Source organism: Dreissena polymorpha, chromosome 10 (assembly GCF_020536995.1).
Source record: "Dreissena polymorpha isolate Duluth1 chromosome 10, UMN_Dpol_1.0, whole genome shotgun sequence".
NCBI classification, from domain to species: domain Eukaryota; kingdom Metazoa; phylum Mollusca; class Bivalvia; order Myida; family Dreissenidae; genus Dreissena; species Dreissena polymorpha.
Window position 1 is genome coordinate 27,284,973 of NC_068364.1, and position 12,903 is coordinate 27,297,875.

Here is a 12,903-nt window from a genome sequence, read left to right on the forward strand (position 1 = left end):
TTTCGTACCCATTTTGTTTTCGTACCCAAATTTTTTCGTACCCAAATTTTTATTTGTACCCTTTTTTCGTAGCCAAATATTTTTTCGTACCCAAATTATTTTTGGCATTTATTGTTCGTACCCAAAATTTTCGTACCCACATTTTTTTTCGTACACATTGTTTTTACCAATTTTTTTTCCGTACCCAATTTGTTTTGGCATAATTTTTTCGAACTCAAAAAGTTCGTACCCACAAATTTGTGTACACACATTTTTGTGTCGTATCCAATTTTTCATTCCCACTGTATTCTTACCCAAAATGTACGTACCCACTTTTTTTAGTCCCCACTCATTCCATCCCGCGAAACCCTTAAGGTGTCGCAACTTTAGTACAAACAAAAAGAAGACGAACATATTTAAGTCAACGTTCTGACTCAACTTTTTCTCAATATTTAAGAGTAGTTAGACCATCATTCTCGATTTTAACCCTTAGTTTGGGGAGGAATATGTGACTACTCTTATAACGAAGATTTGATATTGTTCATGAGCTACAGGACATACTCAATACACAGTGGATACAAAAATGGTATATCCTGAGTAGAGCAAATAAATGATAACGATCACGATAACGTGCCCATATCCATATTTTTTACCTTCAACTTCAGGTACACTCCAGTGGACTACGCTCTGATGGGTGAACATAATGAGGTGGCTCATTTTCTCCTGGAGCAGGGGCTCTTTCCATCACAGGTAAAAAGGGGCCAAAATAGGGGTGCTTCACAGGTAAATATGGGTGTAAACAGCAGCTCTTCACAGGTAAATAGGGTTGGAAAAAGGTATCCATCACTGGTAAAAAGGGTGGAAAAAGGGGTCCAAACAGGGGGTCCATCACAGGTAAATAAGGTTGGAAAAGGGGTCCAAAAAGAGGGTCCAACACAAGGTAAATAGGGTTGGAAAAGGGGTAAAAAAAGAGGGTCCATCACAAATAAATATGGGTGGAGCAGGGAATGCTCTCCATCACAGGTACAGAGGAGTGAAGCAATGTCTTGTTTTTAATTTGTCATACTATGTGGCCTTTTCACCATTCAGGGAATAGGACCGAGCCCATGACATTGGTAATTTAAGCATCAATGCTTTAACAAAAAGTGGGAAGTTTTTTTGGATTATATAATTATTGGGGAACTATTTATAAAACTGGATAAAAGGATATAGTTTATTATTAACACAAATACATATTTAAAACTGTTATTTTAACTTGAACATTCTTCTGAACACTAAACACATACATTGGGATGCTTTTCTAACTTTTTTCACTTTCTTTTACAACTATGAAAGCACAGATCTGATTGGTTGATTGCTAGGCTTTCAGAAGGTCCACCTCAGATGGTAATGGAAAGCTTATGTTGTAATTTGATCAGGGATGAAAATTCTTTCATAAGGAGAATTTTTAAGAACAATTCTTTAAAAGAAAGATTCCCATCACTTGCACTACAAAAGTGTTGATTTCTTACCACTCCAAACATATGATTGGTAAACTAAAATTTTGAATGACACCTTATCTATTGGTCAGATGTTAATTTTGTAATGACAGGGTGCAAAAACATATATGAAGAATATACAGTTATTGACAAGCAGGTCATTAAATATTATCTGATATTCACTGATAAAATGGCATATTGACCGAGCAACAAACATCCAGAGTCAATTGCGTGTCCTGTATCGTACATTCTCAACATTTAGCCCGTTAACCAATTGAGAGGCCACATATCTGAATGTTTATCTTGACAATTTCTAAGCAAAGTATCAACTTGGATCACGTGTGTCCAAAAACTAGGTTGAATGTTTCAGTAAAAAATCGCCTTATTAACCAGTTTTGAAAAAAACATGTCAACCGGTCTAGAAAAAACATTGTAAACCAGTCTAGAAATAAACTTGTTAACCAGTCTAGAAAAAGTTGTTAACCAGTCTAGTTATAAGACTTGTTTACAAGTCTAGAAAAAAATTTGTTTACCAGTCTAGAAAAAAAATTGTTAACCAGTCTAGAAACCATATTTATGACTCAATCTTGATAAAACCTTGTTGGCGGTTGATCGTGGTTGATTCCAGGTTTGGATCTGGGATCAATATATAAATCACTTTGTTTATGTTTAACAATCATCCAGTTTTCAGTTAACTCTGGTGAGGGCTTAGGGGCTATCTTGTTGAATTTTCATTTTTCAATAAATTAAAGGGATGTTATTGCATATTAAAAAATAACGATTGATTACAGCTGTATACACGTGCCCATTTTTTCTGCTGATTGAAAAGTTAAAAGATAATGTAATACCAATTTATTATTTTGTAGAAAAACATTGTCTGCATTTTCCTGTCCATGCATTATGTCACATGAACATTGCAATATGAAGATATAATTATATTTTCTTATCTAAAATGCATATGAAAAGCCTTTATCATAAGCATGTACGGGCAAACATGAGGTTTTGATTTTGTAAGTATTCTATTAAGTTTTGTAATAAGTGCGAGTATTTCGTAAAGTGAGTAAGGGTGTCCATTCACACATCATCCTGGAAATCTACTGTCCTGACGACTTGCTATGAGATGACGTTATTTATCGCGGGGGTGCAGGCATTTTACAGTATACCTTGGGTTAGTTGTATTTCTCTCTGTTCTCCAGGTATTCAGGACATTGCCGCCCAAATAATCCAGTCTAAATGCATGTGCCTATAGTGTCGTCCCAGATTTGCCTGTACAGTTTACACAGGCTAATCTGGGACAACACTTTCCGCCGTTATTGTTTTGTTTATAAGAAGTCTCTTTTTGGGCGAAAATCTAGTCTAGGCAGACAGTGTAGTTCCTGTTTAGCCTGTGCAGACTTCATAGACTAATCTAAGGCAAAACTTTACGTACTTGCATTAAAGGACCAAATTTAAATTGTTTTTCAAGGCTAACAGTTTCTATAACCGCTAGATTTCATAGAAATTCATTTCATTTCTTTTTGGTAACAAAATCTGATGTCCATCTGTTCATCGTATCTTATCAGGTGTCCATCTGTTCATCGTATCTTATCTGATGTCCATCTGTTCATCGTATCTTATCAGGTGTCCATGTGTTCATCGTATCTTATCAGGGAAGACACTTTTCATGCATATTTTAAGCCTTATTTTCCCAAACAAGACTCTTATTCTAAACTTTAGTTGTTTTTTTTCTGTGTGTTCTGCAGGCATTCAGGAAATTGCAGCATTGAAAACTACGTAATTCAAGTTTTAAAGGCTTCATTTCCAACTTATAGTTACTGACGATTAGAAAACAGCATAAAACCTGAACAGACTTCGAGTTACTCTCAGGTTGTTCTGGTTTTATGCTGGTTGCAAAAGACATTTTCACTTTGCTTCTTATGGGGAAAAACGTTTAAGCAATACAAAGGACTATGAAATATGAGCAGTTAGAGAAAGAGGCTTCAATGGATCATGATTACAACAACTTATAAGGGACTTGGCCCCATATTTCACCAAACAATGTTTAGACTTAAGTCTGAGAATAAAGATTATTCATTCGCGAATTGCTTTTGAGTCAAATTTATTATAAACCATTTATCCGCATTATATTCTCTTGTAGAACATTATGTTTAGGACATTATCACCAGTGGCAACCTGTATATATTAAAATGCTGTGGGTGTTATTATTGGTTCTAAGTCTATACTTTATTCTTAAGTCTAAGAATATGTTGATAAATACGGGCCTAGGGCCCATACTCTCAAAGCTCCAAAAGAAAAATAATTTTCATGCGTCGATATCCGAACGTTTGCAAGCGAACGCAAGAATCACGGTGTAGATGCTTATCGGTATAGCCTTTCTGTAAAAATGCTGCCTCTCTGTTCATTCTTGGCAGCCTTACTGTCATTAACAAGAAAAATATCATTTGTGCTCTAAAGGTTAGCTAAAACTAGTAAAAATTATGACAAGATATATTTAATATAGTATCTTTATATTTATTTTAAGATAATACATTTTAAAAACATGGATTATCATTTAATACTTTATACTTCTGCAAATGCGGAACAAATGCTGAAAATCCCCGCATATTTTCCGCAGTCACAAAAAAGGCGGAACTTCTGCGGAAAATGTACGCATTTTTGTTCCACATTTTGATGATACTTTTCAGATACAATGTAGCTTTTAAAGACATAAAACAAAAATATGCAATATATATACATAAAAAATAATTTGATAGACAAGCACTTTTTAAAAAACAAACTGTTCTTATACACGGCCAAAATAAAAAAGTTCACTGTTTCATATTGAATGCGTTTTTAAACTGCTTTCTTGAGTAGGAATTCCTCTCTATCACAGTATTGTTCAGGTCCATGATTCTCCCCCATCCTTTGTCATAATCTGAAATGCAAATTGATATTGAGTACAACTACAGTTCACCTATTGCAAATACTGTTAACAACTTATGTAGAATTAATTGCTTTTTCAAACTTTTTATCTAATCCAGGGCCCCAGCTAGGATTTGAAAAAGGCAGGGTCCAAATTTGGCAATAGTACACTTTTGAACGTGCTTGGATAATTTATCCCTGTGGAATATTGTCAAATAAAATGTGCTATGTATGCATATTATTTATTATTACATGCATTTTCATTTAAAAAAATATTGTTTTAATTGATAAAACTAGTTTCACTGTTAAAATAAAATTAGTTATATGAAAATTCATTGAATATTCTGTAAAATAATATGATCAGAACCAATTAAGGGCATGTTGGGGGTCAAAGGTGGCAGGTTTGGATCTTGGTGTTGCAAGGTACTGAGTTTCTCTGTTATCAGGTCTTGGTGTGGCAAGGTACTGAGTTTCTCTGTTATCAGGTCTTGGTGTTGCAAGGTACTGAGTTTCTCTGTTATCAGGCCTTGGTGTTGCAAGGTACTGAGATCCTCTGTTATCAGGCCTTGGTGTTGCAAGGTACTGAGATCCTCTGTTATCAGGCTTGGTGTTGCAAGGTACTGAGATCCTCTGTTATCAGGCCTTGGTGTGGCAAGGTACTGAGATCCTCTGTTATCAGGCCTTGGTGTGGCAAGGTACTGAGATCCTCTGTTATCAGGCCTTGGTGTGGCAAGGTACTGAGATCCTCTGTTATCAGGCTTGGTGTTGCAAGGTACTGAGATCCTCTGTTATCAGGCCTAGCCCTGAGGAGCACTAGTCAAAGGTGGCAGGTTTGGATCTTGGTGTAGCAAGGTACTGAGATCCTCTGTTATTAAGCCTAGCCCTGAGGAGCACTAGTCAAAGGTGGCAGGTTTGGATCTTGGTGTAGCAAGGTACTGAGATCCTCTGTTATCAGGCCTAGTCAAAGGTGGCAGGTTTGGATCTTGGTGCGGCAAGGTACTGAGATCCTCTGTTATCAGGCCTAGTCAAAGGTGGCAGGTTTGGATCTTGGTGTGGCAAGGTACTGAGATCCTCTGTTATCAGGCCTAGCCCTGTGGATCTTAGTGCGGCAAGGTACTGAGATCCTCTGTTATCAGGCCTGGTACTGAGATCCTCTGTTATCAGGCCTGCAAGGTACTGAGATCCTCTTTTATCAGGCCTGCAAGGTACTGAGATCCTCTGTTATCAGGCCTGGTACTGAGATCCTCTGTTATCAGGCCTAGTCAAAGGTGGCAGGTTTGGATCTTGGTGTGGCAAGGTACTGAGATCCTCTGTTATCAGGCCTGGTACTGAGATCCTCTGTTATCAGGCCTGGTACTGAGATCCTCTGTTATCAGGCCTGGTACTGAGATCCTCTGTTATCAGGCCTGGTACTGAGATCCTCTGTTATCAGGCCTGGTACTGAGATCCTCTGTTATCAGGCCTGGTACTGAGATCCTCTGTTATCAGGCCTGGTACTGAGATCCTCTGTTATCAGGCCTGGTACTGAGATCCTCTGTTATCAGGCCTGGTACTGAGATCCTCTGTTATCAGGCCTGGTACTGAGATCCTCTGTTATCAGGCCTGGTACTGAGATCCTCTGTTATCAGGCCTGGTACTGAGATCCTCTGTTATCAGGCCTGGTACTGAGATCCTCTGTTATCAGGCCTGGTACTGAGATCCTCTGTTATCAGGCCTGGTACTGAGATCCTCTGTTATCAGGCCTGGTACTGAGATCCTCTGTTATCAGGCCTGGTACTGAGATCCTCTGTTATCAGGCCTGGTACTGAGATCCTCTGTTATCAGGCCTGGTACTGAGATCCTCTGTTATCAGGCCTGGTACTGAGATCCTCTGTTATCAGGCCTGGTACTGAGATCCTCTGTTATCAGGCCTGGTACTGAGATCCTCTGTTATCAGGCCTGGTACTGAGATCCTCTGTTATCAGGCCTGGTACTGAGATCCTCTGTTATCAGGCCTGGTACTGAGATCCTCTGTTATCAGGCCTGGTACTGAGATCCTCTGTTATCAGGCCTGGTACTGAGATCCTCTGTTATCAGGCCTGGTACTGAGATCCTCTGTTATCAGGCCTGGTACTGAGATCCTCTGTTATCAGGCCTGGTACTGAGATCCTCTGTTATCAGGCCTGGTACTGAGATCCTCTGTTATCAGGCCTGGTACTGAGATCATCTGTTATCAGGCCTGGTACTGAGATCCTCTGTTATCAGGCCTGGTACTGAGATCCTCTGTTATCAGGCCTGGTACTGAGATCCTCTGTTATCAGGCCTGGTACTGAGATCCTCTGTTATCAGGCCTGGTACTGAGATCCTCTGTTATCAGGCCTGGTACTGAGATCCTCTGTTATCAGGCCTGGTACTGAGATCCTCTGTTATCAGGCCTGGTACTGAGATCCTCTGTTATCAGGCCTGGTACTGAGATCCTCTGTTATCAGGCCTGGTACTGAGATCCTCTGTTATCAGGCCTGGTACTGAGATCCTCTGTTATCAGGCCTGGTACTGAGATCCTCTGTTATCAGGCCTGGTACTGAGATCCTCTGTTATCAGGCCTGGTACTGAGATCCTCTGTTATCAGGCCTGGTACTGAGATCCTCTGTTATCAGGCCTGGTACTGAGATCCTCTGTTATCAGGCCTGGTACTGAGATCCTCTGTTATCAGGCCTAGCAAGGTACTGAGATCCTCTGTTATCAGGCCTGGTACTGAGATCCTCTGTTATCAGGCCTAGCAAGGTACTGAGATCCTCTGTTATTGACAGGCCTAGCAAGGTACTGAGATCCTCTGTTATTGACAGGCCTAGCAAGGTACTGAGATCCTCTGTTATCAGGCCTAGCAAGGTACTGAGATCCTCTGTTATCAGGCCTGGTACTGAGATCCTCTGTTATCAGGCCTAGCAAGGTACTGAGATCCTCTGTTATCAGGCCTAGCAAGGTACTGAGATCCTCTGTTATTGACAGGCCTAGCAAGGTACTGAGATCCTCTGTTATCAGGCCTAGCAAGGTACTGAGATCCTCTGTTATCAGGCCTAGCAAGGTACTGAGATCCTCTGTTATCAGGCCTAGCAAGGTACTGAGATCCTCTGTTATCAGGCCTAGCAAGGTACTGAGATCCTCTGTTATCAGGCCTAGCAAGGTACTGAGATCCTCTGTTATCAGGCCTAGCAAGGTACTGAGATCCTCTGTTATCAGGCCTAGCAAGGTACTGAGATCCTCTGTTATCAGGCCTAGCAAGGTACTGAGATCCTCTGTTATCAGGCCTAGCCCAGGATCACTAATCGTATAATTCCATCTTTATTTTGGACTCAACTATTTCAAACTATTAATACAATAACTTGTAAGTGAAATTGCGATTTACCTATCAACACATCCAGCTTTCCTTTGTCAAGGACCGCTTTTGGGCTCATCATCCAAGCGCGGCACACAGAGCAAATATAAAAAAGTTCATTTTTTCACAACATGTTTTTTTCAACTGTTTTGCTGGATGTTGGTAGATCTGTTGGTCGGCCAGCCAGTTCGTTTTTGATCAATAATTTGTCAACGAATTGACCGATTGGCTTGATACTTTCCATGTGCATTGTACTGGGACAGTAGATGACCTCTAATAAAATTAGGGCCACTAGGTCGAAGGTGATGGTCACTGTCACAATAAGTGTGAAAATCGTTTCAGATCAATAACTCGTAAATGAATCAACCGATTGGATCGATACCTCCAATGTGCATTGAACAGTAGATGATCCCTATTGAAATTTTGGTCACTAGGTAAAAGGTGAAGGTCACTGTCATAATAAGTGTGAAAAATGTTTCCGATCAATAATTCTCCTTTTATTTGACGGATTGGCTCGATACTTCAAATGTGCATTAGCCTTTAACAGTAGATGACACCTATTGAAATTGGAGTCACTAGCGCAAAGCCATTTTTTTGGGGGGGGGGGGCAAATATCTCTGACCGCGGAACTCTTTTTAATTTTTTTATTAGTATTTGGCCATGTTATGTATAGGTAAATAATCAAAAATATATATTATGGAGATAAAAATAAAAATCACTTAAACTGGGACAGCACCGGTATCAATATTGATGTGGGTGTGATGTAGCTTAAATTTGGACAGCAAAAATCTTAATTGACAAAAGTCAATTCGATGTTTATTTATCTGATTGATGTGACTGATTATCTTTTTCACAAAAAAAACATCATCGCTGTGTATCGTTTTAAAGATATTTCTTGTGCACATTTTTGTTTATATATTATATGTAATTTGTTGAATGCTGATGATTTAAAATTGTTAATTATATTATTGGGACTTGTTTTTATATTTGTCAATACAAATTCAGCAGTCAAGATGTCTTCATGTTTTGTTTAGTCGGTTTTATCACATTTTACGATGTTATTTCAATCATATCAGGGTAGTCAGTTACCCTTCTCACAATTTTTATGAGATAGCAAGGTCAAGGTCACCAGGACTAAAAAAAGATTTATTTTGAAACAAAGGTTTAATTATACACAATCAGTTCAGTTTGAGTTGTCTCCCTTTATCAGACTTTTTCAAATTGAAAACCTGGCCCCGTGTTCACAAAACATTTTTAGCAACTGAAAATCGATTTTGCTTGTCATTGAAAATTGATTTCCATTGTAGTTGAAAAGCAAAAAAGAAAATCGATGTCAGTTAAAATCGATTTTCAATTGCAAAATCGTTTTGTGAACACAGGGCCTGGTTTTGTGACAATTTTGTCCCTTATTTGATATGAGGATGATATTCCAATATTGTTATGCGGTACGTGTGTCTTGTGTTTTCCTTGTGTGATTTGAATTCGCCCTTAACAATGAAACTAGGACATATGTTGTGAATATAAGCATAGTGCTCAGTAAAATCAAATGACATTCATTTATGGTATTAAAACTTAAAATATGTTATTTATAAAATTTGCTGCTGTTTATATTCTCAAAGTATTTAATGACTATATGAGCCTCGTTCTAGACAAAAAATAGGCGTTAAGTGTCTTCCCATATTAAGATGTGCAGTTCACATTTGTGAGTTGTCTTTAGATCTTCCCTAAAGACACCAAGTACTGATTCTTCCCTGGAAACGGACTCGAGAGCATTTCATTAAGCCTAAGGCTTTTAATGCAATCCAGCCAAATAAATATGTTTAAAGTAATGGGAAGGCTTCCACTTACATAGACGCTTCAGTTAAAGTCAATCATATTTTAATAAGACGTGTCTAGAAAAACTGGGCTTAATGCATGTGCATGAAGTGTTGATCCAGATAAACTTGTGCAGACCACACAGGCTTATAAGGGGAATGACACCTTCCGCATTTATGGTATTTTTTGTTTAAAGGAAGACTTCTTAGCAAAAATCCTGTGTTTTACAAACGCAGGACTTGTAGGAAGTTTTTGTGCATACAAATCAATTATTCAAATATGAATTTGGATTCAAATATTCAGCTGTTTGAAAATATTTGAATATTCATGTCCAACCCTAATAAATGTATACCACTATATAATTATTTGTCAGGAGCATTATACTTATTGCATACATCATATGTTTTGAAAGGTTTTTCTTGCCTTACAAAACAAGATAACATTGAAAGAAGATGTACAGACATGGTTTTTGCTCACCTACCTTGCTACCCTGCCAGATAGAACGTATTGCATTCAAAGAGAGCGCAAAAATGCACTGCCGGAATGACCACCTTTGCGAAACTCATAGGTTTTAAAGTTTAAATGGCAATTATAAAAGTATATCAGGGTAGGAAACAGCAAGGAACAACAATATGCTATAATATATATTAGTGCACAGAATGCGATATACATGTAATACTAATTTTTATAAATGAGAAGACAGTCTTCAAGAATAAAACCTCAGGCAAATATACAGGTGCATGCACAAGTTGATTTATACAGTTAAGTATCAAACTGGTGTAGCTCCTTAACATTTCTAAACTTAATCAAATAGTTTCACCTTGTAACCCTTTTTTCATGTATCAATGATTGTATTAATGTCATATACCATCAATTTACAAAGACATGTAAATACACATACTTATTTTACCATATATCATGTGTGTTTACTGTGTAATAACTATCAATACACAAACTGAATTACAGTATACTTCATTCTTACTTTTTAACACAGTTAACTTTACTTATTTTATACATATTTATGTATACCACAAGTGATTCTTAACAAAAAAGTTTTCAGATTTACAACTTCCCTTCAATTAACATCTTTGCTTACAGAGTTCTTATAACATAAAACTGTATACTGTAAGATTTGCTAGTTATTCATGTATTTATAATGGACATTATGAACAAACATGTGATTTTACATATAAAGTGCATTTTTTACAATACAATCAATTGCCATTTAGAATACAAAAATAACTTAAAATAATGCAAGCAATCACAATTTCAAGTTACCTACATTATGATGGTTGCTAAGTAAACAGCATGTTTTAATGCAATTTACAATTGCATATATAATATATTACATATATAATGTGAGTTGCTTGGTTGACAACATTTATTTTTGCATTAAAGAGACTGTCCAATGGATTATGGTCTGAACAAAATATAAAATTATTGTTTTAGATATTAACAAGAGTTCCGCGGTCGGAGATGACCGCATTGAAGCCGGATTTTTGATTTAAATGACAGGAAAGTACCTTTCGTGTTTTTGTCAATGCAATACTTAAATTACTGAAATATTGTTCAAAGGTCAAAATGAAATGTAAGTACTTTTCAAGGCATGAGCAAACCTTGTGTTATGTTTTGAATGCATGCATATACATGAACAACAATAACATTTAAGGTCACAAATATGAACTTGAATTGACAATTAGGAAAGTTTGATCTCAATTTTTTTATTAGCAAATTAGTAACATATTGTTTGAAGTTTCCATCAATTTCATTATCAAATGTAAGAAAATAAACTTAGATGAAATAATACTATTTATTGTTTTGCTTTCACATACCTTTCACAGTGACCTTGACCTTCAAATGAATGACATTTAAATGAATGACCTTGAAATGACCAGTGGTCATCTGTTAATCCTGGCCAACCTTCATGTCAAGTTTGAAGACTCTAGGTCCAAGCATACCAAAGTTATACCATGAAATAAGAACTTTAACATTTTTACATTCAAGGTCACAGTGACCTTGACCTTCAAATGAATGACCTTGAAATGACCAGTGGTTACTAACTAGTTATGGCCAACCTTCATGTCAAGTTTCAAGACTCTAGGTCCAAGCATACCAAAGTTATAACAACTTTAACATTTTTTATATTGAAGGTCACAGTGACCTTGACCTTCAAATGAATGACCTTGAAATGACCAGTGGTCATCTGTTAATCCTGGCCAACCTTCATGTCAAGTTTGAAGACTCTAGGTCCAAGCATACCAAAGTTATACCATGAAATAAGAACTTTAACATTTTCGAGCACGCCGCCACCCCGCCCGCCCGCCCGCCCCCCCCGCCCGCCCGACAACATCAATCTATAAGCCGAGATTTTTTCGAAAAAAATCCGGCTAAAAACGATTATCGCCTTTGATTTAAGGATATAAAAACTCAAAGCAGACTAAAGGAAGTATCACACAAACCAACACATAAGCCCAAGCAGATGGGAATTCCATATTATATTTCAAAAACGCCGCTCGACGTTTTTGACCTAAAAATAAATGTAGCTGAAAATCAGCTGACAAGTCACGTGGTACATGGTACTGTCATTTATTTTTGGCATAGAAATTACATTATTTCTAAAGAAAGAGATTTAGCTTGTTGAGCAAATAATTGATTTTCATTGAATATTTTTGATAAACCAATAAAATATACTTCATATTTAAATCAATATTTTTATTGGAAAATCACTTTTCACAAATACGAATATGCGGTCGAAAAGAATTCAAGATGGTTCGAACAAAAACAAGTGCTAGCGCTAAGACTAAAAAAAAACAAGAGATGCAAGGTACAGGCGTAATAAAAGGGAAAGGATTTTTTTTTTTTTATTCAATATCATACATACAATGTAAACATGTATATGATCATACAACATAGTGATTTACAAAGCAATAAAGTTCAGACATGTTTTACAAGATATGCTAATATATATTTATTTTTTTAGAGAGAAAAGAAAAGCACAACGGAGGAATAGTTATGAAAAATGATGAGTTGTATAAAGTCGGAAGAAAGCATACTGGACTTGTGTTTTTTGTTTTATATTCACAACGATCTTGTCAGATTGAAAAATAAAATTAAAAAAATAAAAATAAACAAAACTATTTAAGAGAGATAAACTAACATTAGAGTGAAATGTATATAAGTGGACAAAACATTATGAGAATTTAATCCGATTCCATTTTTGTTCAAAGATTTGTAATGTGTCATTACTGAGGGCTATTTCTTTCTCAATCTGGATTTTTAGTTTAAGACTAGCGACAAAGCAATTAAAATTTGGTACTTGTTTTTTGTACTTCATGTTTAAGATAAAATATTTCATCAATATAACCATAAAATTCA